The sequence below is a fragment of the Passer domesticus genome, chromosome 2, assembly GCF_036417665.1.
Source record: "Passer domesticus isolate bPasDom1 chromosome 2, bPasDom1.hap1, whole genome shotgun sequence".
Taxonomy (NCBI): domain Eukaryota; kingdom Metazoa; phylum Chordata; class Aves; order Passeriformes; family Passeridae; genus Passer; species Passer domesticus.
Window position 1 is genome coordinate 64,589,348 of NC_087475.1, and position 27,724 is coordinate 64,617,071.

At 41.7% G+C, this 27,724-nt stretch overlaps 1 long non-coding RNA gene across 2 annotated transcripts; it reads right to left on the reverse strand.

Moving 5' to 3' along the window:
* Nucleotides 1-24,454: 24,454 nt before the first annotated feature.
* LOC135295484 (uncharacterized) lies at nt 24,455-27,460 on the reverse strand. Of its 2 annotated transcripts, none has more exons than XR_010357597.1 (4): nt 27,364-27,460; nt 27,162-27,229; nt 25,095-25,231; nt 24,455-24,622 (listed from the first exon to the last, which is right to left on the reverse strand). It is a non-coding gene; the product is annotated as an uncharacterized LOC135295484 (long non-coding RNA). The 2 variants fall into 2 exon arrangements; XR_010357598.1 differs by having other exon boundaries at nt 25,095-25,244.
* Between the last annotated feature and the right edge of the window lie 264 nt (nt 27,461-27,724).

Genomic DNA, 27,724 nt, shown 5'->3' on the forward strand with positions numbered 1-27,724 from the left:
AATAATAAAAAGAAAGAAACCAACAGATTAGCATCAGTGTGAGTCTATGTCAACCAGATGGCTTGCTATGGAAAAAGAGCTTCCCTGCTTTATTCCAGTAACCCTGGCTAGCAGGCTGAATGTCTGAGATGAGAAGAGAAAAATGATCTCATTCAGTTGGGCTTTTTTTTGTCCTTGCATACATACACTTTGAGCTGCAGCAGAGTAAAAGCTCTGAAAAGAACACAGAAGTTGTCCCCTAATGGTGGCATGTGATGGACCAGGAAAGCTCCTGGACAGGGGTTCAAGCATGCCAAAAGCACAGTGGAGAGCATTGCCAGCTGGGAGGAGGGCAGCCCGCAGGGGACAGTCACTGGGTCTAGCCAGGCATCTACTCTGCACCTTGAAATGATGATGTGCTTCTCCCTCTGACTTCTCCCAGCTTCAGATGATCCCTGAAATGGTTGAAGCAGAGGTCATCTCCCCAGAGTCCCTGTTCCTAGCATCCTTAGATGTCAGTGTGGTGGCAAGCATGGCCTGGCATGTTTGATCCTGGCCTATCAAGGCAGGACTTGGACTGGAGAACATTTTCAGTTCTTGTGGAGGCAGCTACACTGGGCTGCTGCCTGGTCCAGGCCACCTCATCTCATTTTAGGCATTTAACTGAACACTTTAAGGAGCACTTTCCTTCAGGGTCACTGGGGACGAAAACACATCTTCATTTGAGTGTTGACAAGGGGTCTGGTGGTGCCTCTCTCTACTGACTGTGGGAAAAAGTCCTAGTGTAATAAGACTCTCAATTTGGCCTGAAGTGAAATAGGATGAGTCCAGGCTCAGATGTCTCCCTTCAGGGTGATGAGTGCTGTCCTTTGCCAGAGCAGGTCAAGACATCCTCACTGTCAGACTATCTGAATCACACATGGCTTCTCCCCTGAGACACTGCAGTTTGACAGCTAAGGAAGGGACCTGTAGCTGACAGTTTGAAGAAGTCCAAGTGCACTTATCTTTACATGCATTTGAGACCCAGTATGAGATTTACAGTGTTGGCTTGCTGCTAAAGTATCATTTCCCAAAAGCTCTGGTACAGTGGTTCCTAGGACACACATCATCTTTAGACAATCTGCTCCATGCGGCAGGAAATTTTGCTGGGAGTTTCTGGATTCCAGTTAGAACTAAGTGCATTTCTGTGACTCTGTGATGAGGGTTGTCCTAGAGAGAGGTTGTAAAATAATCAGGGTGATTTGACCTCTCTTATCTGCAACAAATGATGAGTTGTGACTGTGCAGCAAGAAATGGGAGATGAGAATCTTCCTTCTCTTTGGAGAAGTTGCAACACCGTTTGCTAAGACCTCCTTCAAGGCTAGGGCACCATTCAGGACAAAAATTGAATAGTCATTTTTCAGTTTTCTTTGTTTAAATTCTGTTCCAAATGGAAATTTTTCACAGTAAGAAATGAGGAAGATGTTTAACTTTGATTTGGTCTATGGTAGAATTAATGTGCATGGAATATCCAGTCCTCGATTCTTTACTTGTCTTTGGCACTGAATGAATGTCTGTCATTGTGAATATCTACAAAATTACTGTTTTAATGACCTGTTTGCTTCAATTAAGGTCTGGCTATTATCTTTCCAAGAGGCAGAGGGTCAGGGAGGGGGAGACAGAACAGGAGAAAAAAGCTGATCACTAGGATGTGTGAGTAGAACATTTAAGGGGCCAGCTGAAACTGAGAGTGGATTTGGAAAGGCTGTGTGATGAATCTGTGACATTGCAATATTTCAATCATCACATTTCAGATTCTGGTTCATGCATCATTTGCTATGAAAGTTTTGAGATTTTAATCAGTGTTTCAAGAGTAAATTGATACAGCCTAATCATTTAGAATCTCTGGCACAAGACCAAAGTGTATTATGTTAAGTGTATGTTATGTATTATAAAAGCTGCTTGCTGAAAATTAATTGAGTATTCCCGTGCTAGATAATGTTTCTCCATTCCCCTGAGCCCATCCCTTTGCGTGCGAGTGTTTTCCCAAGTGCAATGCAGATGCCAGAGAAAAGGTGAATATATAACATATGTAAAAGACTGGCTCAGTTTGACATAGCACAGTATCAGGCCTGCTAACCTCCCTGACTGGATTGTGGGGTTGTTTATTTCTCTGCATGATATTTAGGAGGACACAAATGACATTCCGGGTACAAAATGACAGAAAAATATATTTTCCATAAAATAAAAATATAAGAAAACCTATGAAAAATGCAATGTGTTTGCATTTCTACTGATGACTATGTGGGCTTGGCAAAGCAAGCAACCCAAGTAAATGACACAGTTAACAGCCAGTGGGTCTAGGTAACAAATGTGCCACACACTGTGTATTGAAAGGCTCACTAAATTCCCACGTTGTGCTTGTCCTGCATCCTGCTTGACCTGTGGCGATGCTGATAAAAGGAAAAAGTTCCAAGATGAGGAGCTGAGCACACCTTTGATTTGCCAAAAGCCAGCAGTGGGTGGCCATCAGCAGTATTTATCCTCTGTGTTGACATTTCTGCTGCAAAACATTTCCATCTGCTGAAGTTGGTTTCTCAAGGGGATTTGGGCTCCTTTTGCAAAGAGGGGTTGATTTTGGAACTTTCCCTGTCTAACTAGTACAGAGGAAATAGGTTCAAGTACCCTTCTGCCTCATTCACTGTTCTCCACCGGGACTCCCAAGATGGATCTTCACACCATCAGCATGTTCTTCCCAGCACCCTGGTCAAAGCTGTCCTAACTAATTTATGGGTTTTGGTCATTAGGCAAAAGAAAACGAATATTTGCTGGCTGCAGTTGGATCTCACTTCCCTCAGCTCCAGTCTCAAGTCCTCATTATACACTTATTCACTTTACCACCTTTTAGAAAGAGGAAAAGCCTCAATGCCTGGAGCATGTGTCCATCCTCTCATCTTCTCATAAGATCTCAGTGCAGGTTCATTAGCCTCAGCTGGGCAAGCCAAAAGTTTGAAGCCCATTTGTACACATCCCAGGCTAGAGCCCAGCCTCTCTCCCTCCCCTGCCCCCCACGATACTGTTGAAGTCCCTCAGCTACAAAGTGAGGAAAAAGGCAGCATTTGTCTTAATAGCTTTGGCTAGGACACGTAACCTCCTCCTTTGGCTGTCTGTCTTTCCTTCTTTGACTTTTTTAAAGCCCCAAGGCAATGAAGAAAAGCATTTGTTTGGGGTCACGTTGAATTCTTCCGTCAAACAGAATGAATTGTTTCATTCCACTGAATATTGGAAATTTCTTTTTTTTCTGTTTCAGATTAATGGATAATCTCCTCCCCAAGAGGAAAATCAATAATTCCCATGGTCTTTATTCAGGCACACCCATTACCAGTGTTTCTAAGTTCAGATATAGTCCATAAGATGGAGGAGGGAGATAGCTGGGAGGAGGTCATTCAGCTCTCCTGAGGAAGTAACATCTCAAAGGACTCAAGAACTCCTTTCTTCTCAGAAGGTTTGAAGTCCCTTGCCTCCACCCCTGGCCCAGTTTGTATCACAGAAATGCCAACAGTACATGTGCTGGGTGCCCACAGAGCATCTGTCATGGACTGAGCAGGGAGGTCCCACATCTGGCTTCCCCCTCAGGGCCTGGTTGCCCTCCAGTCATATATCTGCACTTCCACTCTGCTGGACTCTCTGGCCCTTCTTTCAAAAGACAGCCACCTGGCCCCCTCTGTTGGCAGCTTGCTTGTCACCTGGTGATCACAAAACTGCAGAGGGGTGCCTTGTCAGCAGGCCCCCTGCTCCCAAATGAGTCCCCCTGCAGTTTAGGGCTGCCCCTTTGCCCTGATGCCTGGCCCTCTGACATGCTGTCCTTGATAACTGGAGAAGATACTTGGGTGTCCTGTGGGAGAGGCTTAATGCTCATGATCACAGGTGATTTAACACTGCAAGGAAATGCAGTTTAGCCATCAGCTCTTGTTATTAGCATAAATATTCCAAATGTTTATTTACCTATTTTCTGTTTATAGTGGTACTCTTTGGTAGAACAGTGAACAGGATATAGAAATGGAGTAACCAAAATACTCCTGAGATTCACAACTGATATCCCTCTTCAACTCTTGGGGTGAAAGATCTTCCCTTTAGGAATAATTTAATGATTTAGTGACTATGACATCCTCATCTTCTCCCCTTGTGTCATTGAGACACAGAAAACATGCCTCCAAGAATAAGAAGCCAAGCTTTTTTTTTCATATCTAGTGGAAGAGCTTGCAGAACTTCTTTGGAATATCCTTCAGAGGTATTGGAGTCTTAACACCAGATGCCAGAAGACACAAGTGCTTCTGCTTCATCTAACATATATATGAAATGGTACAAACAGGTATAAAAGCTAATAAAGAGCTTGGGCTGCTAGAGGTAACATCTCCTTCCTGAGAGTCCATTTCTTCTTTCCTGTTGCTGGCTGCTAATTCACCATATGGCTGTGGCCATCCGACCACTCTTGGTCCCTTCCTTGCCTGTCCCATTGAGCTGGTCTATAACATGCGAATTTCTCTGAACACTAAAATGCTATTGAGAGGTCTCTTGTTTCTCTAGCCCCATCAGAGCCCATAAGCCTCACCACAGTTACTCCACTCCTCTCTAAAAATTCATCTCTGCATCCCGCAGAAATGTGAAGAAATGAGATGGCATCAGGACTTTTCTTCTGTCACCTATCTGGAGCTCCTACAATGAAGGATCTAAATTGCTTCAAGGAGTAACCAAGCTACCATGAACTGTTTATAGAGTTTGACCTGGGGAATGCCTGCAGCAGGAAAGAAAAAAAAATGCCCATTGGCAAAATATTTACATAGGTCAGTGCAGACATAAAGGAGTGACAGAACCTATCACCATGAGATGTAAGGGTTAGGGCTAGCAAATATAGCTCTACACAATTCGGTAGATTCATTACTTCCAACTTCTTTCTTCCCTTTTTGCAGATTCCTCAAAGTTTTTCTAAGGGAAAGACACATTGCTTTATAGTGAATTTAAGTCCACTTACAGAAGGCATTCCTGATCTCAAAGAACTGAGGTAGAAAATCTCTGCTAAACTGTAAGTAATGACTCCTAGGTGCTTCTTGTTCCAGACCTTATAGGATGACACAATTTCAGTTTCTTAGCCAAGGTATTACATGGGTCACCTACTGCTGAACCTCTGGCTCGTCATGCTTAACTTTGTGCTCTGCTTCACCTGTGAATGATGTCAAGGACAGTGATCCAAAGTCCATGGTCAGTGTTACTCTGAACTTTCTGTATCACACAAAGGACTTCAGTTATGGCTCCAGATCCAGCTTGAAGACACCTGCCCTCATGCTGTGTGTTTCTTATTAAAATAGTCTCTCATGGATGTCATATTACCAAACTTAAATTTGGGGGCTCTTTCCTCTTTTAAAGGGCAGTCACTCTGTAATGACATACAGCTCATCTTAAACTTTATATTAGCAGCCAAAGAGAAAGGCTGTAGATTGTATTTGATTTTAAAAATATAGGTCATAAAATTTCATCTTTTTTCATTTTGGAACTTAAGAGCAAAAGCTGAACACTTCTGTTTACCTTTATTACACAGTATTGGCATTCCTAAAGTCTGGACTGAAAACTCATCATCTTTTTTCATTAAAGAAGTGCCTAATATCAGGCTTTCTGCAATTTATTGTTCCTTATTTTCCATGTATTATGACAAAACACTAATCCTAGAATGTCTGTTGCCATTGCTAATTGGAAAGCCACTCTTCATTGTTCATTTTTTTTCATTCTCCATTAAGGCCAACTGGCTTTAGTTGCTGGCAGATAAAAAGTGAGAACAAAAAGAGGTGTTAAAAAAGTGCCAGGAAAAATCTCTAAGCAGTCCTCAGTGTGAACAGATCTAGTTTGTCAGTCACCTCAGGAGAAAACTCTGGTAATGCTGACGAGACGCTTTCTTGAGTGCTGCATCCAGCTCTGGGGCTGCCAACATAGGGAGGACATGGACCTGCTGGAGCACGTCCAGAGGAGGGCCACAAAGAGGACCAGGGGCTGGAGCACCTCTCCAATGAAGAAAGGCAGAGAGAGCTGGGGCCATTCAGCTTGGAGAAGAGAGGACTTTCTGGCATCCTTCCAGTACCTGAAGAGAGCTTACAAGGAAGATGGAGAATGATTTTTCACAAGGATATATAGTGATAGGAAAAGGGAAAATGGCTTTCAACTGAAAGGAGTTGGTTTTAGACTAAATATAAGGAAGAATTTCTTTACTGTGAGAATGGTGAAGTGCTGTCATGGGTTTCCCAGAGAATCTGAGGGTGCCTCATCCCTAGAAGTGTTCAATGCCAAGCTGGATGGGGCTTTGGGAAACCTGATTTCCCAGAGGTGTCTCTGCCCATGGCAGGGGAGTTGGAACTAAATGATCTTTAAGGTTCCTTCCAATCCATACCCTTCATTGACTATGATGATTCTATGCATGTGCTGTCCTTTGGGATTCTCTCATCCTCTGTGGCAGAGCTGGTGCATTGCATTCAGCTGTGTCTGACACAGCTGCTCCTTTGCTTTTGATTTCTTTTGTCATCTGCCGTATCACCAACACTATAGGTCACATAGCAAAAGCAGCAAACACAAAAACTTCAGAGCAAAACTGTATGAGAAACTTCCTTATGGAAGATGGAGGAAGACATGGAGATGGATGGGCCATAACCTGGCACAGCAAATGCATGTGGGGCACCTTGAGAGGCCATATCAGATCAAGGAAGTGGAGTGCAAAACCCTGGGAATTACTGTCTTCCATTTTGTGACCATCACCTGGCAGACCACAGCTGGGGGAGCAGTACTGTAGAAGCACAAGGTGTCCATATTCTTAGAGCTATTTTTTTTCCTTCGAGCTGTCTGACTCTTTACCTTCAATTCCCTATGTAGCCAATAGCAATTTTATGATGTCTCCAGGAGAATCTAAAGTCTTCAAAAACTCTCTTGAAAACTTGGTGATGAAGGAAACTTTGATGTGAGTCTGCTGCAAGGTAAATGGATGCTAGAGAGATGGGTGATGCCTGGTTCTGCACAATGTAAATGACCCTCATGATCACCTATCATCAACCCATAAAGGTGTGAACTATGCAGTGACCAAACCAGATTAGCACTGTATTTAATGCATTATGGTTTTATTCATAGTGTTCAGCATGAATAAGGACAAATCAGATTATAGAACTGCTTCAGCTTGTGGGTCCCACATGGTACAAAATTGGAAATCTGGTGTTTAGCGTGGCTTGCTGTGGTGGGGATTTCGTAGTGGTGCCCTTTAACTATGGTTGGGTTTAGCAGTAACATAAGTACATCTGCCAAATCCCACTGCTGCTGTGCAAGCTTACCAGCCTTGAGCAAAGCTTTCCACCGGCATCAGCAATCAGGAATGTCTGCCCTGGAAACAGACAGGGCCAGGTACAAACCCGGGTCAGCAAACAAAGCCACAGCTTACACCTCCAGTCTTTCAAAATGAGGTAACTCATTAAGGATGTGGGGACTCCAGTAGCAAAGCCAAAGGGACAGATTTTAAAGGGGCTTAGTTCCTTCTCTCTCAGGTTAACAAGGAGGAGTGAAGCACGTAAATGTTGTAGAAAAACAATTTGGCCCTCAGGGAGGTATTTGCTGGCTATAGCATCCAGATGAGGTATGACCTGGCTTTACTAGGCTCATCTGGATCATCCTCAGCCCACCTCCCCTCATGTGAAATAAAGTATCAGGACCATTTTAAAGCAAGCCTCTGACGAGCTCCCTGCCGGCAGTGCCGCTTGTGGTAAGCAGCTGCTCATCATCAGAGTGCTCCATAGCAGTTACCACTTCTCTGCCCAGGCTTCCTGCAGCATCTGCCTCCTGAAGGGCTCAGAGGAGGAAGAAAGCAGGGGTGACAATACGTAGTGCTCTGAGGAGCCAGGAAAACACGAACTCAAAAGCAGGAGGGAAGAAAGGCTTTTAAGAGCCAAGTTTTCTTACATTTTCTTTTCCTTTAATGAGTACAGGCTTGCTTGGATCCTCACATCCACACAAAGGCATGTGGGTAGTTGCCAAGTTGGGTTTGTGTGTGCAGCTATCACAGAGCTTATGGGGTAATGGATCCAAAAAGGGATTAGACAGATTCAGAGAGGGTAAGTCTGTGGTGGCTGTTAAACTTGGTGGTCTGGACACAACCCCAGGCCTAGAAAGCCTTTAAGTTGCTGATTGCTGGAAGCCAGGAGAGGATGCCAACCAGAGCCTGAGTCCCTGCATTTCCTATTCTTAAAGATCTTCCCTAAGGTTTTTTACTGCCTCCTGCTAGAATGCTGACCTAGACAAACCTTTGATCTGACCGTGTTCTGCCAGCTTCACATTGTTATTCCCGTATATAACATGGGCACGAAGAGTGGGGAATGAGCTTAGCTGTCCTCCTCAGTCCCAGCAACATCCCCAGCATGCTCAGTGCTTCTACAGGATATGTGTTCTTCACATGTGCTGGCTAAAGGCTGGTGGTTTCATGTGTTGAAGAGGAATTCATAAATCTGTTACTGTTTTCACAGTCCTGAGGTTCAAAACCCAGTCTTTGCCAGAAATAATAGCCTTTTTGTCTCTCTAGGTGTGAGGTGGGATCCTGCTGACTTGCTTTCTGCCATGAGTGCTCCTGCTCTGTCAGAATTTCACTCTAAGGTGAGGTCCCATGCCTGCAAGCAGTGATAGATGAGCCAACAAACAGGCAAAGTGTTTGCATCTGGACCAAGGTTCCTAGGACACTTCATGGTGCATTGCTGACATTTGTTTGATTTACTGCAGGGTAGGAGTCACTGTCTCACCCATGGGTACTTCAAAGATAAGTCACTAAGCACGTGATGCAGCAAAATCCCCTCCTTTTGGGGGCAGAGATGTGTTGTCACAGAGAGATTTTGTCTGCCTTTCACTGGCAGACAAAAGGTACATGGCCCAGTGGGACACACCTGTCTGTGCAAGCACAGGCTGCTGCATGTGAAGGTGAGAGGCAGTCTATATTCCAAATCCTGGGGCTGGAAAAGGGCTCAAAACCAGACATTTGAGTCATGTTTCTAAACCTAAATTATTCCTTAAACTTCCCCATTATACACCCCACAGAAGATTTTTATTTGTGCTCCTGACCCACTGCCAAGCTCTTTGCCTGCTCCTTTGACCTTTTGCATGTCTTTCTACTGGTTTACCCAGATTGTTTCAAGACATGTTCCCCCATTCCTGCCTCTGAATGCTTGCTGGCTCTCCTCTCCCCTTCCACCTACACTCTCAAAAAATATTTAGGTAACTGCAACAAAGAAACTTCAGTATTTATGTAATTTGATATCATATTCACACAGCTTTTGTGTTGTGTCCTCCAGTTCCAGGTGGTTGGTCACTATTTGTTCAGGGCTAGGGCAACATTTACCCTTTTTTATGTGTATTGTTTCCACAGCATGGTGAGGCATAGATCTAATTCTATGTCTGCTGCATCAGTTTTCCACTATATCTACTTTCAAAAGTAGATACTACTTCCTGCTGTCTCATTTTCATATCATCCAGTGTGTTCACTGACAGCCAGCATGAAAGGGGAAAAGAAGGTATAGCTGGGCACTGGGATATAAATTGAATTTCTTGAGGGATTTTCTTCAGGCCTGAAATGCAGAATGGCTGAATTACTTGACACTTCAAAATAAATTGAGCTTGCCACCTTTTCCCAGAATTCAGAGCAATATTGTTTTAGCTGCTTTATATTGGGCCGGCAGGCCTCCTCTATGAACCTTGTTGTTCAGCCTGGCTGCAGAGAAGCTTTGATTTCATCCTCAGTTGCATGCAGATGCTTCCCTGAAAAGCCCTTCTCCCTTTCACTTCCTCTTTAGTTTCTCTTCTTCCATCTATTTTAAATTTTATTGTTTGGCAGATTTCTGCACAAGAGAAAATGTGGAAATTAGGATAAGGAAAACTACGCCAACACAGAGACCAAGAATTATTGAAAGGAAATTAAAAAACTGAAATGACAGTGCACCCTCATTACTGCTGCATACATTTTGATGGCCAGGGCAGTGGTACCCAAGGCAGCAGGTTTTTGTTCTAGGTCACTTTCTGCTGTAATTGGTTCTGGGTGAAAACAGTTTCCTGTGTACTATGCTTTTTTATATAGAATGGCATAAAAGCACCTGGTAGTGTCAGCCCCAACACTCCAAGGAGCCAATATACCACTGTTTCCTACTTTTGATAAGGATCTGCCTGCAGTGGAAGGGATATGAAAAACCTCATTTATTTTGAGAAAGGATACCAAAAAGCTGGATGGAAGATAGGATTTCAAGATATTAAAGAGCTGCACAAAAGAATTCAAGCAGAATTCAATAAGAAGAATTCAATAACTTCTCAGTAAGTATCTCCTAATGCACAGCACATGGGTAGACAGTTAAATCACATGGAGTTCTTCTGCTTCCCTCCCTGTACGTGTAGCACTCTGCCCAGGCATGTCATGCTGTGGGATTGGGGCTCAGCAAAGCCTTCTGTAATTCATATTTCATTTAGCTATCCAAATTTCACACATAAACCAGGAAAAAATGATCTAGTAAAAAAGAGAGTGTGAGGGTCCATATTTGTGGATTCTGTTCTGATTTGTTCAGTTTATACCAGGAAATCTCTTTCATGAGTGCCAGCTCTGCAACCATTTGGCCCCTGCTCTTCTCTGGCTCATAGATCATCATCAGGTAAAAAAATCTTGCAACTGGAACTTAACAATTCCACTGTGAAGCATGAATCAGAAAGGAATCCAGAGTTCTCTCCTACAGCTCCATTAGCTCTACAGTGCTAGTAAAAATTATTTGTTGCTAGCAATTTTTTTGAGCAGAAGTGAGCTTTGCGAGACTTCTCAGAAAGGAATCTTCTCTAGACATTTAAGGCTTTGTTTGCATACTTATTTTCTTGTTTGTTATTGCACTTTGCAGTAGTTATTGGTGGTGTGAAATGTTTGAAAGTGTTATATGTCAAACACAGCAAGCAGCATTTTGTGACTTTATTTAATGAGTATTTCTTTCTGTTCTTGTAGTGTGTGTTGATAATGCCCAAAGCAAGGCAGCAAGACTCCATGATGCTCAGTTCTTAAAGGACATTACAAAAGCATTTTTTCCTCCTTTCTATAACAACAAGTAAACTACTTTATCTGACACACTGGGCACAGTTTTTCTGCAGAAAAACCCAGAATTGTCCTGTGTTGCATGATATGAAGTGATGCCGAATGTGACTAGGTTGTAGGAGCCAGATGAAAACTTCAGGTTTACACTGGGAGCAGAGTGGAGCATCTTCAATCCACTGTGTCACCATTATGACAACTGCAGACCAGAATTTAGACTCCTGAGGGAAAAGGTCCCACTAACATCAACAGAAATTTTGCCCGGATGTGGAGTGCAGTCAGACTCTTTGTTCACTAGGGAAGGGAGCAATGCCACAGTAAGAAAGCTGCTATGTGAGTTATTTATTGCTGAGTTTAGGGTTGGTTAGGATTTGTGCCAGGTACTAAATCAATTGCTGGTCATGGAAATTTTACTTTTAAGCATTGCTCTTTTGGATGCCCCAAAAATTGCTTTATCTGTGAATTATTCTAAAAGACCATGACAAATAAAATATGTGCAAATCATAAATCAGAGACAACATATTCCTGCTGGAGACCCTGAGAATATAAAGTAGGAAACCAGAATCAGGACTACTAGGAAATAGTCCTTTTTCTTCTACAGGTATAGGTAAGCATAAATCCAAAGTCCTTGCTTTCAAGGGAGTTGCCTCAATTATTCCACAAATTCTTTAGGTACCTGCAAAGAACTCAGGTGTATATGTCCAAGCAACTTCTCTGCATCCTGTATATATTATGCCTTCTTTACCACTCTGTTCTGTGCTTTCTCTTTGTTGGATATCCACAGAAAGTTTCCAACTCATTTGTCCTGCATTTTGCACCAACCTTGCAGAGCTCCTTCCTAGCAGCACTAGAGAGAACAAATCTAAGATACTCAAGGAATCTCTAGATCCTGTGTAGCTCAAATTCCTCCAGGTTGAAGCCCAAGCAGAAAGAGAAGAGCCTGCCAGCAAAAAAGTCCAAACAGAGAAGCCAATGGATGTTACACCCTTTCCAAGTTATTACCTCACTCAGTACACCCTGTTGCTCTGAGGGACCTTGAGCCCATGGAAACCTGTCCAGGCGGGGAAGCATGCTACTGCTTAGAGGTCTGGATCTGTCTGCCAACAATTGACTCTTGTGTGAGTAAAGCAATTGCTAGGATTTTTATAAGGTGAGGGTTAGGAGAATCTTACTCCTCCATTTAAGCACCTGGATTTTGGGTGGTGGGTGGAAATATTAAGTAATGGGAAAATAATTCTGTTCACATGGTATGTGTGTGTGGGTGGCAGTGTTCACACCTCCACTTACAGCTGCCCTTGATGTCTCTCTCAGACATGCTGGATTATCCCCCTGAATCAGCTACCTTTTTCCACTGACTCGTGCTGATTTGGCTGATCTTAGGGACATCCCCAAAATGAAATCTCCAAAGTAACCTGCTGTAGATAATTCCAAAATGACCCTTGTTTTATGACTGCTCTAGCCAAAAGTGATGGGGAAGAAAATACTCAGGTAGGTTTGCATCTGCACTTCTTTCCTTACTGAAAAGTTGCTGAGCTGAGGTGGTTACTCCTGGAAGATTGTGACTTTCTCTCCAGTAAGCTGTATTGACAGTGTCTCCAAACAAGCGGCACTTTTGGCATTTTCTCATCACCTGCCCCAGCAAGCGCTGGTCCAGAGCAGATCCCAACTCTGATCAGGTTTTAAGAATAAAACAGGAAACATCATATCAGCTTCTCATTGTCTCTACCTAGAATATTTTGTAGTACTCCTTGAACAGCCATACCTAGCAAAAGCTTGAACAGGCTGGTCCCCACTTAGCATTCTAGGGCCTAAGTAACTTTTTACTCCTCTGTAGGAACTCCACTTCCTTGGAGAAACAAAGCTATAGCCGTGGGCTAATGACAGGGCAGGTGGTGTTTGTAAGGGGAAGATGATTGAGACTGTAACACCTTAGTTGTTTCCTATCATTTTATGACTGTCACCCCAGTGACAGCAATTGGCAGAAGAGGAGAAGGAATTACAGCCCCAGTGCACTCATGAAAAACATCACTTTGGAGATATCTCCACCGGATTATTCTCTCTTCCTTACAACCCAGCATGCTAAAGTCAGCCTTCTGTGTTTATACAATTAATGTTATGCTTTCATAGCTGGCTGATAAGGAGCTGTAAAATTGCATATTTTCAATGAGCAATTTAATGTGTCCTTGTATAAGTACCTCTTGCAAGCAAAAAGCAAGTGCAAAATAAACTATTAGATCAATTACTTTCTGTCTGTGCATGAGTTACTGAATTACTTTCTGGTTATCCCTAAGCTCATATACCAAAAAAGACAGACTTTGTTTCTGAGTGCTTGTTTCTCTAATTATCAGTGAGCTGACTACTTGGCTATGGTTAAATGCATGTTTTAGTGCGTTATTGGATTCTGAATTGTGAAATTGTTCCTGCTGCAACATTAGAGTCCCACAGCCTGAATTCAGCATAACATTACACATGAATATCAACCTGAAGTGCATACATGTTGACATTCAGTGGAAATTGAAATCCTGCTGGAATATCTACTAGTATATAGCATCTTTTCCAGAGCAAGAATCCAGTCATACCTCCTTGGCTGGGCTCCTCAGCCATGGGGCTCATGATCTCTTGGGGGCAATTCTCATGCCAAATGCAAGATTGGCTGCTCTTCATGCATGGCTGGTGATGGGGACTGCAATGCCTCCAACCATCATCTACAACTGTTTCATCTGAACAGCAGGAGATCCTACAGTCAAACAGTGCCCAATCCCTATGACCCATTAAAGTTAATGGTAAAGCTGCCATAGGGATAAGATGGACTCAGAAAATGTTCCAGCCTTAGGATGTGCTAAATGTTTCCATTGCCATTGGAGGTGCGGGTGTCAGCCATTGAAAGGATAAATAGTTATCATTAACATGGACAAGCAATTTTTGTAACATAACTTCAAAAATCATCCAATTACAAGGTTTTAGTTTGTCGGGCTGGTTTTGTTTTTTTGGGTTTTTTTTACAAATATGGGTGAAAGGGTTGTTCAAGAGATCTCTAAAGCCTCATCTCAAAGAATTGAAAGGAGTGAAATAGTATTTACAAGAACTGATGCTTGAAATTCTGAAGGAACTCTGTACACCCCACATTTTCAGCCAGTTTCACTTCCTGTGATGACATCAGGTTCTCTTGGGTTAGACAGAAGAAAGCTTATCACAAACCCAACCCAAACAAACAAAATACACAAAAGCGTCACTCACCAAAGAAAACAATATTGGAAACATTTACTGTACAAATCCGATGGACATTGCCAAATTGATCAAACTTAGAATACATTTAATTCATCATATCCACTGTTTGGAAGGGCTCCCAGACAGAATAGATGTTTGTGATTGTCACAACGTCATTGAAGAGCACTGTACAGGAATCAAATTATCAAATTCTCATAAGGAAGAACTCCGCTCCTAGATGGATGTTTCTCCATAAAGGCTTCTATTCTTATTTGACTAAGTCAGCAATAGACTTTGACAACAGATTTTTGTAACTTGCCAAAATTCTATTAATTCGTTTGATAGCTGAAGAAAAGCTTTCTGTAAGAACAGGAAAGATTCCCATCTTTCCCTGTTTGGTAGCTGAATTACGCTGATTGAAGTATGGACATCTCCCTTCAAAGTTTCTTTTGACATCCCAGCCTGAGTATACTAATATTCTCAACCATGTTGGACAGAATTTGGGTCACCTCTTTTTTGCATCTGTTTATAGATCAGATTTGCCTGAAGAAGTGCAAGTGCCCAGACCCACACAGGGGATCTCATGCTAAAGGCATAAATTTGCAGCATTAACTCCAAATTCACAGTCACCATTATGGGCAGACATGCTGAAGCTCAGAATTCTAACACAAATAAACACACCCACATTGGGCAGTAAATTATTGTGTGGTAAGCAAGAAGCAGTCAGACACCTCTAGCTGTAGTGGCTAAAAAGGGCTAGTTTGGTAGGTGTTGTACAGGACTTTGCTGAGCTGGTATAATCCAGGTTGAAGATCAGAAAATACATGTGCCAGAAATGCCCTCATTTCCTGCTACAAACTGCCTACTTCTACATCTACTCCTTCATAACAGGGTTTTCTTTTAAAAAGCTTTGTAGCAGTGGTATCAGGCATGAATTTACGATGCAAGTCTCCTAGGTGGAGTTCCCAGGCAAGGCCTGTTCCTCATGTGTAGCCATCTGTTCCCCATCATCATAGCTGCAAGCGTCCCTGATGATGCTTGTATGCCCTGGGTGTTGTAATTTATTGTCTGGAGAAAAAGAATACCTTGGAACTGCTCTGGTAAATGCACTGCTGCAAAGGAAGCGGCAAAGTTTAAAATCAAACATATTAGGAGAAGGAGAGTACAAGGAAGGAGCCTCCAAGGAAGGAAACAAACTGATTCCTTAAGCTTCCTTAACCAAATGTGTTTTGACAGCATGGCATACAGCACAGTCTCTGTCCCTTCAGCTTCCAAATTCTTGGACCTCTTCCATTCTTCCTCTCCAGATGGTTTGAAAGCTCTGTCTCTGCCAGGTGCCACTGGTTCATCACAAGAAGATTTATTTTTTTTTGCCGCATCATGAGATGTGCTGTCAGGGAGTTTCACCTTCAGCTCCTGTAGTTACACCAAGCTGCAAATCTTGAGGGAGCACAAGTGCATCCTACATTGTGTGGGCTCCACCCAGATCATCCCAGATTATCCTTTAGATAAAAGCATGGGTCAATGACACTATTAGCACACACGTTTTTCTCCCTCACACCTTCCCAACCCATGGATTAACGTGTAATAGAAACAATACAATCTAGCTATGCTTAATATAATTTAGGAACAACTATTAGAACTTGTCCCAAGACTCCTTGGAAGGAAAGCTGAGGGAACAGACTAGAATAAACAACTGAGGAAAGCCTCCTGCACAGGTTGAGGTCCAGCTGTGTCTTCAGCTTGTCACACTCCCTAACAGAGAGCTATACCTCATTCATTGGAGACACCATTCTCTCTTTTTTCCACTATTCTCTCTAGAAGTAGACAATCAAGTGCCTTATGAATCCGGCTGATACACCTGGCCACAGAATAGAAGAAGACCATATTTAGCCATCTAGGAAGAGATCTCAACACCCAAAAGGCTTTCTAGGAAACAAATCCTATCCTTGCCGCTATCCTTTATCTCCAGTCCCTGCCTTGTGACACAATAAAAGCAGGACTTGTTTCATGGATGAGAATCAAACATACTTGGAAGGTTTTCCAGACATTTTAATCAACAGTTGTAATTTTTATGGAGACATGGACAAGAGACATCAGAGAACAAAATAGAGGTAACCTCATTTGTAATGATGCATTAATGAAAAGATTTTTTAATGTGTTCATTGGCAACTTCTCTTTGTTCCCACTGAAATCAGAACTAAAGTTTTCACTGGGAGCTGCCATGACAATGTAAAGAAACAACAAAAAAACCCCATATGTCAGAAAATTATATTTAAGATCTCAAGCGCTTGAAAATGGAGGTTGCTTAATGGGAAAAAAAAATCTCCAGAAAAGCTGGATAATATTGAGTTTACATATAACATAAAACATTTTATATATACACAAAATCTTCAGTTGTCTAATCTTTTTGTTTGTTAGATTTGTGTTGTTCAGTTTTGGTATTTTTTTTAATCTTCTCCTCTCTGTGGTTTCTTCCACAAAGACACAAGTAAAAAGATATTTCTGAGATTCGGCACAGGCTGTGTTTCTCCCTGTGTCAGAGTAATTTTTTCCTTTTGCTTTGACAACAAAGTTGACAATACATTTTCCTGTACTCAAAATGGGGAAGGTAACTGCTAGATGGACAACAGTAAATGATTTATTAAACAGGCCCCTGGATTTCATACACTTGATGTGAGCTCATTGCTTGATACACAGCTGAGTGAATTAAAATTATGAATAAGGATTAAAAAAGCTGTATTTCATGAGAAATATAAGACAATGACAGTGTGCAGATAAGGACCCATCCAATAGACTTATCTCTCTGAAATAAAGGTTTAGTTCCATGTTAACCCAAATATACTGCCCTCCTGCTTCATCAAACACAGACTGGGAAGAAATGCACAGCAGAATCTTCTATCTTCAGCCTCAAACCTCTCTTAATAACAGGATTAGAAATAAGTTACAAGTTCTCTGTAAAAGAACATAATAAGACAAAATAGAGACACCAAGATCATGGAGAAGATTTTGAGAGGCAATAACGCTGCTTATAAAAAAAGCTTTGCTGAAGGTCTTGAATCACTTTCTGTTCTTTGTACCTTCAGAACCCTTCTTTATCTGTAATAAACTGGTACCAGAGCATCAAGTGATTAGTAGAAAAATATTTTTATTTTCCACAAAACAAAATATCTTAACAAAACTGTTTTGTAAAATCTTCTCTTTTTTTTTATGGTGTTTTATTTTTTTTTTTATGATTTTTATGTGAAAATAGAAAACAGTGCTTTCTGGAGGTTGTAGTAAGTCCAGAAGACCAGTTTTGTGAAAATGGTGACAGAAAAAGATCCTGCACGTGATAATGCAAAAAAAAAAAAAATTATTGCTTTACAAAACTTCTTTGTATAACACTGGAGACTGCCTCCCTCCAGTGACTTGAGATGACTCTTTCTTCCTTACAAATATTCCCATGGATACAGAAAAGCAATACTTTCCATTTCATGTACTTTGGTAGAAATGGCAGTGTTTTGTCTGCCACAGCCTATTGAAAATCTGTGGCTGACCAGTGGAATAGTTCAAAAAGAAGAAAAAGAATCCAAAGACAGTCACCCAAAAGCACTAAACTGTAGCACACCTGGGAAAGTATACAAATATATATTGTACATGCATCCTGGCACATTCTAGTCAAAGGTCCTTGAAACTGGGATGTCTCTTTTAGCTGGTGTATGTCTATGTCCATGTGTATGCACAAACACTAGTGGTGATCGTAGGCAGCCATCAGCAGTGCTTACCTAAAATCTGAGGAATTACCACTCTGACAAAGAATAAATAGTTTCTTCCTCTTCATCGTCATTCCAGACATCAATGTCCCGTCTGACAACCGCTGTCATAGATGTGTTGCATTTTTTTCACTTCAGACACTTCTCTGGAAAGCCAACAGGACCATTCCTGTCTCCTCCTTTAGTTGTGTAAGCAATCCCAGCAATTATATAACTGATGAAAGACCGACTTTCTTTCAGGACAACTGTACACAAAATAATTGAAAGAAATGAAGGGCGATCCAGAATATATATTTTTCCTGAGAAGATAACCCAATGCACCACAAACATAAGTTAAGCAAAAAGCCTACGGCAACCAGAAGAAAATAAACTCACTGCATATCATGGTCTGGCTGCATTTAGACAAGAAAACTTCTCCCACCAAATCCAAACTCTGCAATCCCTGCATAAATCAATGACATCACCTTTGGTGACTCACTGCTTACAATATTTATATTCAGCAGGCTGTCTCCCTCGTGGAAAAGTGTCTGCACTGCTGAGACCCATAACTCATTCTGATCCTTGTATGGGAGATAAAGAGGATGTTCTCTCACCTTGCCTTAATTTCACACACTCTGCACGATATCCCAGCAGGATTTCTTTTCCCCATTTCATGACAATGTTGAACAGAGCTTTGTCTGCTGTGAAGATTCAGCTTATGCTGTCTAGGGAACAGCATAGAGAAGAACATATGTGAGCGTGCACATGTTCCTGTGCATGACATGAATCACCTCAGTTACTGTTTTAACATGATGCACTTAGATAACACAAAGGCTGAAAGATAAACACTTACTAAACATGAGATGGCAGTGGTGCGTGCAAGATTAATTTTGCTTCAGTCTGCGAAAGGATGATGATGCATTCTTTCATTACATGCTCATACACTTATTCTCAAATACTCTCTTGCACATTTTTGTTATGTTTTCCCATTATCCAAGCTGGTTGCCCCAGGCTCCCTTTATAGACAATAATAAGAAACAAGCATTTCTGCAGTGCAATTCATCTCATCTGAAAATAGGCATCCAAAATATGACAGCTGAATCATCCTTGAAAAATACCCTTCAATCATTTACACCTGTATAAAATAGAGTCACTTGCCTTGATTTGGCTCACAGACAATTGCCCTGTGTGAATGGCAAGATAAAAGACAATCCAACTCATTCTTCCCCATCCCTCTTTAGACTTCAAGGCTATAATGTGTGTTATCACTGAAATATTTCTGGTAGATGAAAAAAAATGCCAAACTGGAAGCGAAAATTGTAAGCAATTTTCCTCATTTCTGTAAATCATTGAATGTACCTCACTACCTTTATGAAAGGCTCAACTTTCTAAATTTGTGTCTATTCTTGTTTTCCTCTTTGGGCTGTTAAACTTCTGCAGCACAAGAAATACTACATGCTTCTCTCCCTCTTTGCACTCTTTGCAGTCTGGCAACAGACTCTAGATGGCCTTATTTAAAGCAGTCACAGCTTCATATTGTGTCCTAATGATTAAAGTAAATTATTCTATGTAATTGAATACATAGTTTATTGATTAAACACATCTTCTCTTTTCTCTCTGGTTCAACCTACATTTTAGCTCATACCTAGTACATCAACAGGAAAATTAAGTATATAATATGCCTCATAAGGTAACAACTATAGCAGGATTTAATAATTTATATTCCTACAGATTTGTAAAACTTAAAAAAATTTAATAATGATTCCAGATTCACACCAGAAGAACCAAACTGAACATCTGGATCATAATTTCATCCAGAGTAAAAACTTCAAGTCATGAAGCTTCTGTGTGCGTGTGCTGGGATGGGGTGGGAGGTGGAGAGTGTGTGTGCAAAATGATGTGTCTTTCTGAAACGGAAACACCAGGCAATTTTATGATTCTATTAATAAAATCTGGGAGAGAAAGTTGTGTCTCACACACCTAACTAAACATTATAAACAAAAAATATAATGTTCATCTGACTCTTTGAATTTAACTGCAATTTCTTTCTGCCTGTGTTATTTATAGAGTATCTGTCCCTGCATACACCATCTGCATAACCACTGCTATTCGGATATGATCAAATTAAAGTGTGAGGACTAACAGAGGTCGCCGTTAAATCCTGGGGAGGAGTAGGAGGGGCCTGGAGCTGAAAAATAGAAGTATTTTGCATTATAAATTCCTTCATGTGACTGCTCTTCCTCAACAAGTGTCCTCTTCTCAATTCTCCTCAAAGCAAGACTGTCAGGGCATGCCTGGCCAGGTGCAGTACAAATGAGACAGCACTAGCCTGGCATCACATCACAAAGAGCAGTGAAGAAATATTTCTCTGTCTGTCCTCCTTTCCAGATGAAAAGATTCATTTCAGAGGAGAACTTCCAAAGACCTACAGATGCTAAGAAAAGCTTGGACATAAAAGCTGCTGGTGGAATCAGCATGCTACCTGTTTGACCTAGAAGATCGATCTTGAGCAAAGATCAGGAAAATAAACTAACCTACTGGAATGTGGCATCCCCTTCCTTCTGCTTGTTTCACGAAGATTTCTATTTATATTCTGAGATATTGTTAATGAAAATCAAGGCTGTGCAAGTCCTACTGAAGGGCTGCTTCTCACCCACAAGCTTTAGTTGTCTACCGGGAGAAACAGGGAAGGCTGTTGGTCTTGTGCAAGTGGGAATTCAGAGAACAAGGATTGCCTCTTTACACAGAGATGTTGTGCTCTCTGTGTGCTGAGCAGTCATGTCCGTGTCTCCATCACTCTGTAGGGCCAGCCTCTAGGACAGGCTTAAAGGCATCTGAAACTGAGCTCCTCCTGAATGAGCTGACAGGGCCTGTGGAGTTACTCCATTCCTGGAGGAGCTGTATACAACAGGTCAGCTGAATAACCACAGGCTTCATCTGATCCATTGACTAGATCTCCATCATCCTGGAGCTTAGACTCCTAACTTAGGTGTGGACACTGACATACAGAAGTCTGAACTTCCTAACAACTCAACACCTTGGACCCAACAGCAGGGTCTGCCAGAGGCACTGGCATAGGTGTGCTCTCCAAGCCATAGAGAAGGAGCAAAATGTCTTTACTTACTCACATGTGTTCCTCGAATCAGTAACATCATCATATGGAGAACAAGTCATGAAAATATTTCTGATTCCTGCCTGAATTCGTAGAATATGGAGCACAATGATTCAGGTAATACACAGGGAAAATTATCCAGTCCAGTTCCCTCTGAAAATGTTCCTGCCAGTGTTAGTGCTGGAGGCAGGGGAGACAGAAAGCAGGTCTCAGCATTCTCTAAACTTCTTGAATTCATAAAAGCAATTTCCAAAGAAAAATAAAGAAATTGGCTCAATCCCTGTCAAGATGTCTTTAGTGTTAGGCTGAGGGGAACACAGTGGGCATGCAAGGGTTCCTCCGTGTTTTGTCCAGGAGGTATGATTCCTCAAGCAGAAACACAAGTCGAAAAAATAGCCACATGAAAAGGTAGTCCTTTAGCCTTATCTCTTTAGAGAGTCTTATCCCTTCCATCCTATATATTTTCAACTCAGTGCAGGTCTCTCTCCTCTTCCCCTGTTGAGGAAGAAGATCAATTGATGCCACAGATAAAAAACTACACAGAATCTTCATTCATTTGTCAGAATATCTGTCCCTCTGCATCTTCTTCATCTGAGCATCTTTCAGAGGGCCAGACAAGACCTCGGTCCTGGTGTGTCAGGTGCTACAAAAACCTGACTAAGAAAGAGTCTGGCCCAGTGGGAGCAGGGAAAGGCTGAGAAGGAAAGGGAGATAGCATGGGTTTATAGGAGTAGTTAATCCAAAGTAGAGTTTGGATTCCTAGTTTGAAATAAATAAATAGATGTAACTTTTATCTTCCTAGTGAAACTCCTGATAGAGGTAGGACATGTTGCAAAGAAAAGCTTTGCAATTCATTTCACCTGCCTTTGGATTGCTAGAAAACATGCATGTAGTCAGGGCTAATTGGCTAGAGCCCTTTATGGGTTGTGAGAGAAAGGTATTTTGAGAAGGCAATTCATTAATCCATCCTACCCATCCTACCCCCAAGATGAATATCCTGCGTGAATGGCTGTCAGCCTCTGGTGACTGCACAGGAGCTGGGCCATGGCTTGTGCTGGATGCACAAGTCCTTAGCTGGTGAGAATCACTCCAGACAGAATTCTACCGATTGAAGGGGAGTCCATGTACTCTGTCAAGAAGAGTTAGCATGTCTGCAATTTTTTATACCTAATAGAAAATTCTTATATTAGTCAGTCCACTTTCTCTGCATGCTCTTGTATTTTGGCTACACCTATCAGTAAATTTTTCTTCCTGTTCTCCTGATATTAGTGCAATAAGCCACTACCAGAGGAACAGAGTTATAGTGGGAGGTGAGGGGCAGGGGTGGGGGGAAGGAGAAATAAAACACGCTGCATGCAAAAACCATTTCAGAGGCTGAGAACAAAACATCAGAGCCCAAGCAGAACAGCCTGAGTGTTTCTGGCGAGCTTGCAGGCACAACACAAGTAAACATCTGAAAGACAAAACTACTATCAGCTCAGCATAGAATGTAAGCTGCCAGATCCAGAAAAAAATGAGAGTGAGGCCCAACTTAAGCATGTGTGTGCATGCTGAAAAGAGCCAGAAAATCTCTACAAATGTCACCATCCACTCTGGTTTGATATACGGGCCCCAGAGGCCAAGAACTTGACTCTCAGGTCTTTTTTTGTGCAAACTGTGGCATCTCAGAGTCACATTAAGAGCTATCTATATGCTTTGGCTCAATATCTGCACCCAGTTATGTTGGTGGAAGGAACTTTTGATTCACACCAACCTAACAGAGTTTATTTTGCCATCTGTCTGTGTTTAGTCTTCATATTAATAATTAAGTCAAGCAATGTAGGTTGGGATGGAAATTCCTTCCTGAGGACCAGAGCTGTGTTCTGTGCAAATCACCTAGCAGGCACTGAAACTCTTGCTTTAAAAATCACTAGCGAGAAACCTAACTACTCATTTTTACCCAAGTATCATCATCATTAAGGTGTGCATTGCCATGGGCCTGTCATTTGAGATTTCTGCTGAATAAGAACACGCCCCAAAAGTAATGAGCTCAGTTAATGACACTATGAACTCATTGAGGATTTTTTGGAGTTAAAAATGTATTTTCTATGATCTGTGATGTTAATGAAATCATCCTTCCTGTCAATGAACCAGGGCTGTGGAGAGACGAGTTGCATGAGTTTCCCAGTGGAGTATTTCCCAGCCCATGCCACAGCACGGGGTGAGTTGCAGAGTCCCCTTTCCTGGCTCAGGAAGTTCTTCCAGTCAAGGCCATCTCCCTCAAAGGATTGTTGGCATTTGATGTGGCATTGGCTCACAGCTTTCCTCCACCTAGGAGAGGGTGGAGGGTCACCACTGAGCCAAGTGGGTCTCTGTCAGCTGTTTGCTGCCTCCTGACGCAGGCTGGCCAAAGGAACAAGTCTGTTTTATCACACTCGACACATGAAACCCAGAGAGGAAAGGTAAACCTGGTAACAGGTAAAGGCATTATTAATCTCATGGGCAAATTAATCTGTCATCACTGATGAGAGATGTCTCTGCCTCTTCTGACTTCTTTCCCGATTTGTGCTGAGCACAAGTCACTCAACTTCTATGGGGATATGACTCAGCACTGAATTTTGGCACAAGCTGCTCAGAATTAATTATAATTGTGAATTGCAGAGCTGTTGGGGCCCCAATTCTATTGATAATTCTTCTCACCACATAATCAGGTTTTAACTCCCTTTGACCCCATTACAAAAATGCTCATTTGGACCAGTACTTCTTTTCTGAAGGACAAAATGCATGCGTTTTTTGCGGGTCTCTTTGCAAAAGGTCTCTATAATGACATTTCAGACATGAATGGATAAATCCATACTAAAGGAAGGGAAATAAATAGGGAATAAAAAGGGAAAAACAGAGCTCATGAAATGCTAGTTCAAGTGTGATAGTAAACCCCTAAAAAAAACCCCAGTGCCCTCATTTTTGTGTACTTTTGTTTTTTAATAGTTCTACCCATTTTGATCCCCAGTCCTAAATTTTTCACATCAATAATTCAAGTTTCCATAAAAAAATAGTAAATTTTGAAGGAAGAGTGTGACTAAAGACAGCTACAAGAAAATAATCTCTGAGCAATTTGAATCTTTTTAGAACCAATATAGTTGAACTATTGACAGAATATAAAGAGGAAAATAATGGATCTCATATCAGAATTGAATGGAAGGCAACTGGTATTTTGGGAAAACCACATAAAAATTGGCATTTTTATCTGACATTCAAAGCTTGATGTTGGATTTTTGTTCTCTCACTTCATATTTTCATGTTAAACAGTGATTCTGGAAGAAGCTCACCAGGGTCAGACTGTCTGCTTGCTGCTTCTGCTCTCTTCTCTTTGCAGCAACCAAGTTACACCTGCTCATTGCTCTTCTGGCACAGCAGACGTGATTTTCTTTTCTTCTTCATGTCTTCTTTTTCTTTTTTTTAAATAGTACATCAGTTTTGAATGCCTCTTGCAAGAGCCCTCAGACACAGCTGTGTGAACGTAAGAGCAGCAGGATTTCTCAAATTCACGAAGCATTTATATAAATTCTGGGTTTGTGAGTAACTGAGCTTTGAGGAACATTGTCAACAAATTCTTCAGGCTCAAATTAAATGGGAAGATCAGTACCAACCCCAGCCCTGCAGGAAGAGAGGAGCAAGGGCTGCAGAAATCTGACAGAGGTGTGGGACAGTTCTTTCTAACTCAGAATGACACAACCCTAGGGCTTAAAGTTAATAAGCTTACAGACAGAAAGAGTGGCCTAATTCTGGACTTCTCATGAGTCTAATTTAATTCCTAGAAGTGAAGCTGTGTTTGCTCAAGCTTGGCTCCAGACCAGCTTTTCCAGAAGCAGTCAGGCACCAGTGCATTTTTCAGAGTCACTTTACTCCCACTGATGCTAGTTACGTGCCTTTTGAAAATCCCACTTAGGGTGACTGCAAATCTTGCCCCAAGTGTACTCACTTGGCTTTATTCAGCTGTAATTACAGGTTAGCTCTGCTTGCACCAGAGTCCTTCCACTGAGCTCCTCACTTTCCTGGCACAGCAACAATCTGTATCCCTGATGTGAGGGTGGTAAAATTCATTCTGCATATTGGAAACTGAAAAGTGAAGCTATTGAAGGGTAAGAATGTTATGAACCAGTTCTCTCAGTGAAATGATAATAAATCTAACTCTAACTTAGGAACAGCTTGTTTTTTCTTGATCAAGCCCCTTCTCCCCTTGCTGTTCCACACACAAATACCTGCATATGATGGCAGTACTTCTGTCAGTCAAAAAGGACTCAGTGTCACATCAAGCCACAACCCAGCACAGACTGAGAGCCTGCATGTGAGCAGTGCCAGGGCTGATGGGCCTTTTTAACGCAGGGAACCTTATTAGTCTGAATATTTTGACGACTACAGAGCCATCTAAATTTGCCATTGCTGACTTGTAGTCATAAGCAGTACAAAGACATCTTCCTTTTTTTCCCCATTTAAATTAGTATTTTGGCATAAAATAGAGGAAAAAAAATCTAGAAGTTTAGCTTTCATGCCCTGAATATAAACATACCCCTGGAAGACACCGCAGTGGCAGATGCAGCAGAAGGATCAGGTTCATTTTTGACTAACTAAATTGCTTGGATTAGTAAATTCTGGAACAACAGCATTACAAACCCCAAGAAGCTTGGAACTTCATCTATTGATTCTCCTGGGCCTTGGAAAAAACTCCAGAATCAGGTCAGAATCCTTAGCTCAGACCTGTCTCAAGACTGAACTTCTGAATCTTAAATTCCTCTGCTTATTATTTTTAATCCATCTCTGTATTTTCTGTACCTTAGAGTGCATTATTACTCCTAGTGATGACATTATTTTGTCCATTTGTTTCCAGCCACAGTCAAAGGCAATGGTCACCCTCTCAGCCATGATTTACTGAAGTCTCAGTGTCCCCTATGATGTCATGGCTGTTTATGTCCTAAGGAAATCTCTCCCTGGAAAAGTAAACTCATTTAAAGAACTAATGATCATTGGAAACTGCCAAACAACTGACTGGGAAATAAGGAGCCCAGAGGTGAATACCAGATACACATACTGACTGTCTCTTGATGAAGCAGGACAAAACTTCCCTTTTACTTTCATCCTCAGTTCTCTTATTCACAGAAACAGGAGGGTTGCAGAATAGCTAGGAGTGAACTGCCACCATGTGGCCAAGTCACAATTTTATCTACCTTTCTAGAAATTTTCAAGAGCTGATGCTGTAAGTGACAGTCCCCAGCACTTAATTGTGGAAGGTTTGTGCTCAATCACTTATTTTACTTTGGTGTCACGTGCTGTGTCTCCCTATCAGTGCCATAAGCTTCTTGGTGAAGTCTTGCTTCCTTCTCAATCTCACTTCTACTAAAGAGTGGAATACATCACTTTTGATTCCATAAATTCTTTTTATATTTTCTCTGATAGGTTGCCTCATCTTCTGTGAGGAGTCAGGGTATCACAGTCACTGAGTCATTCAGATGGTGATGCCTGGTCTTGCCTTATAAAAGATGGACAATATTTTAATATGACAAGCCTAATAGTAGAAAGCTTGTCATGACGCACTAAATTGCTGCTAATCAAGCAACAGGCTTTAGCTTCTGCTTCTCAGTCTGTTCTGAAGCAGCTGGGCTCATTTGTCATGGTTTGCCCTCAAAATTCCTCCAGAACATTTTTCTACCTGTTAAACTCACAATAGTTAAAGAGTCATTCCACTGACTTTATGCAGCCTGTTTTCTCTTAACCATGGGAATAATTCAGAGCTACAGGCCCAAAAGTTGCCAAAAGCCTCTTAAAACAGCCTGCTGTGACTGGTCAGCTTCGCGCTGCTTTCATCTCCTTGTGGACCTGCCCTACCACCAAATCACAGGAGACACTCTCCCAGATTTACCCAAGCAGAATGACAAACTGACCCAATAGCTGTGAAAATTTTCAAGACACCCACTAGGTGTGAATCTAATATTTTTAATACACCCCCTCAAAGCTGGAGGAGCAGATAACCATGTATTTTTCTATGCATTACCTCGGAGGACTTCCTGCTTTACTCGAGGCGATGCTGACACCTTCTGCCTTCATCGAAACGTTATGGCACTGCAAGATTCAAACCAGAGCTTACATCTTGTCCAGCTGCCAACTTTCCATTAGCTGCCTATATTTCTTCTGTTTCTGCCAAAGACAGACCCTTACGATTTCACCTCACTTAGATGCATTGTGATTACACTGACTTGCTCAACACAAAAGGACAAAATTCTTTTGAATCCTCCAGGATATGATTTCTTCAACAGACTTCACCTCTCTTCAGTTGCTGGATTATTGTACACAGTGTCTTTAGTTTCTCAAAGACAGATGGGGATGTGGTGTCACAGAAACTTGTAGCCAGGGCCCCTTCAGAGCTAGTACTCAGCAATGACACAAGCTAGAAGGACCTGACATATCCTAATACTTCAACTGAGCTGGGTTTGAAACAACAAAATATTAGATGTTTTCACAAAGACCTTGCCTATTATTCCAGTGCTCTGGGAAAGAGCTCTTGGGGATCAGTGCTGCAGGGAACACTGGCACACAGCGACCTTGATCGATAGAGCT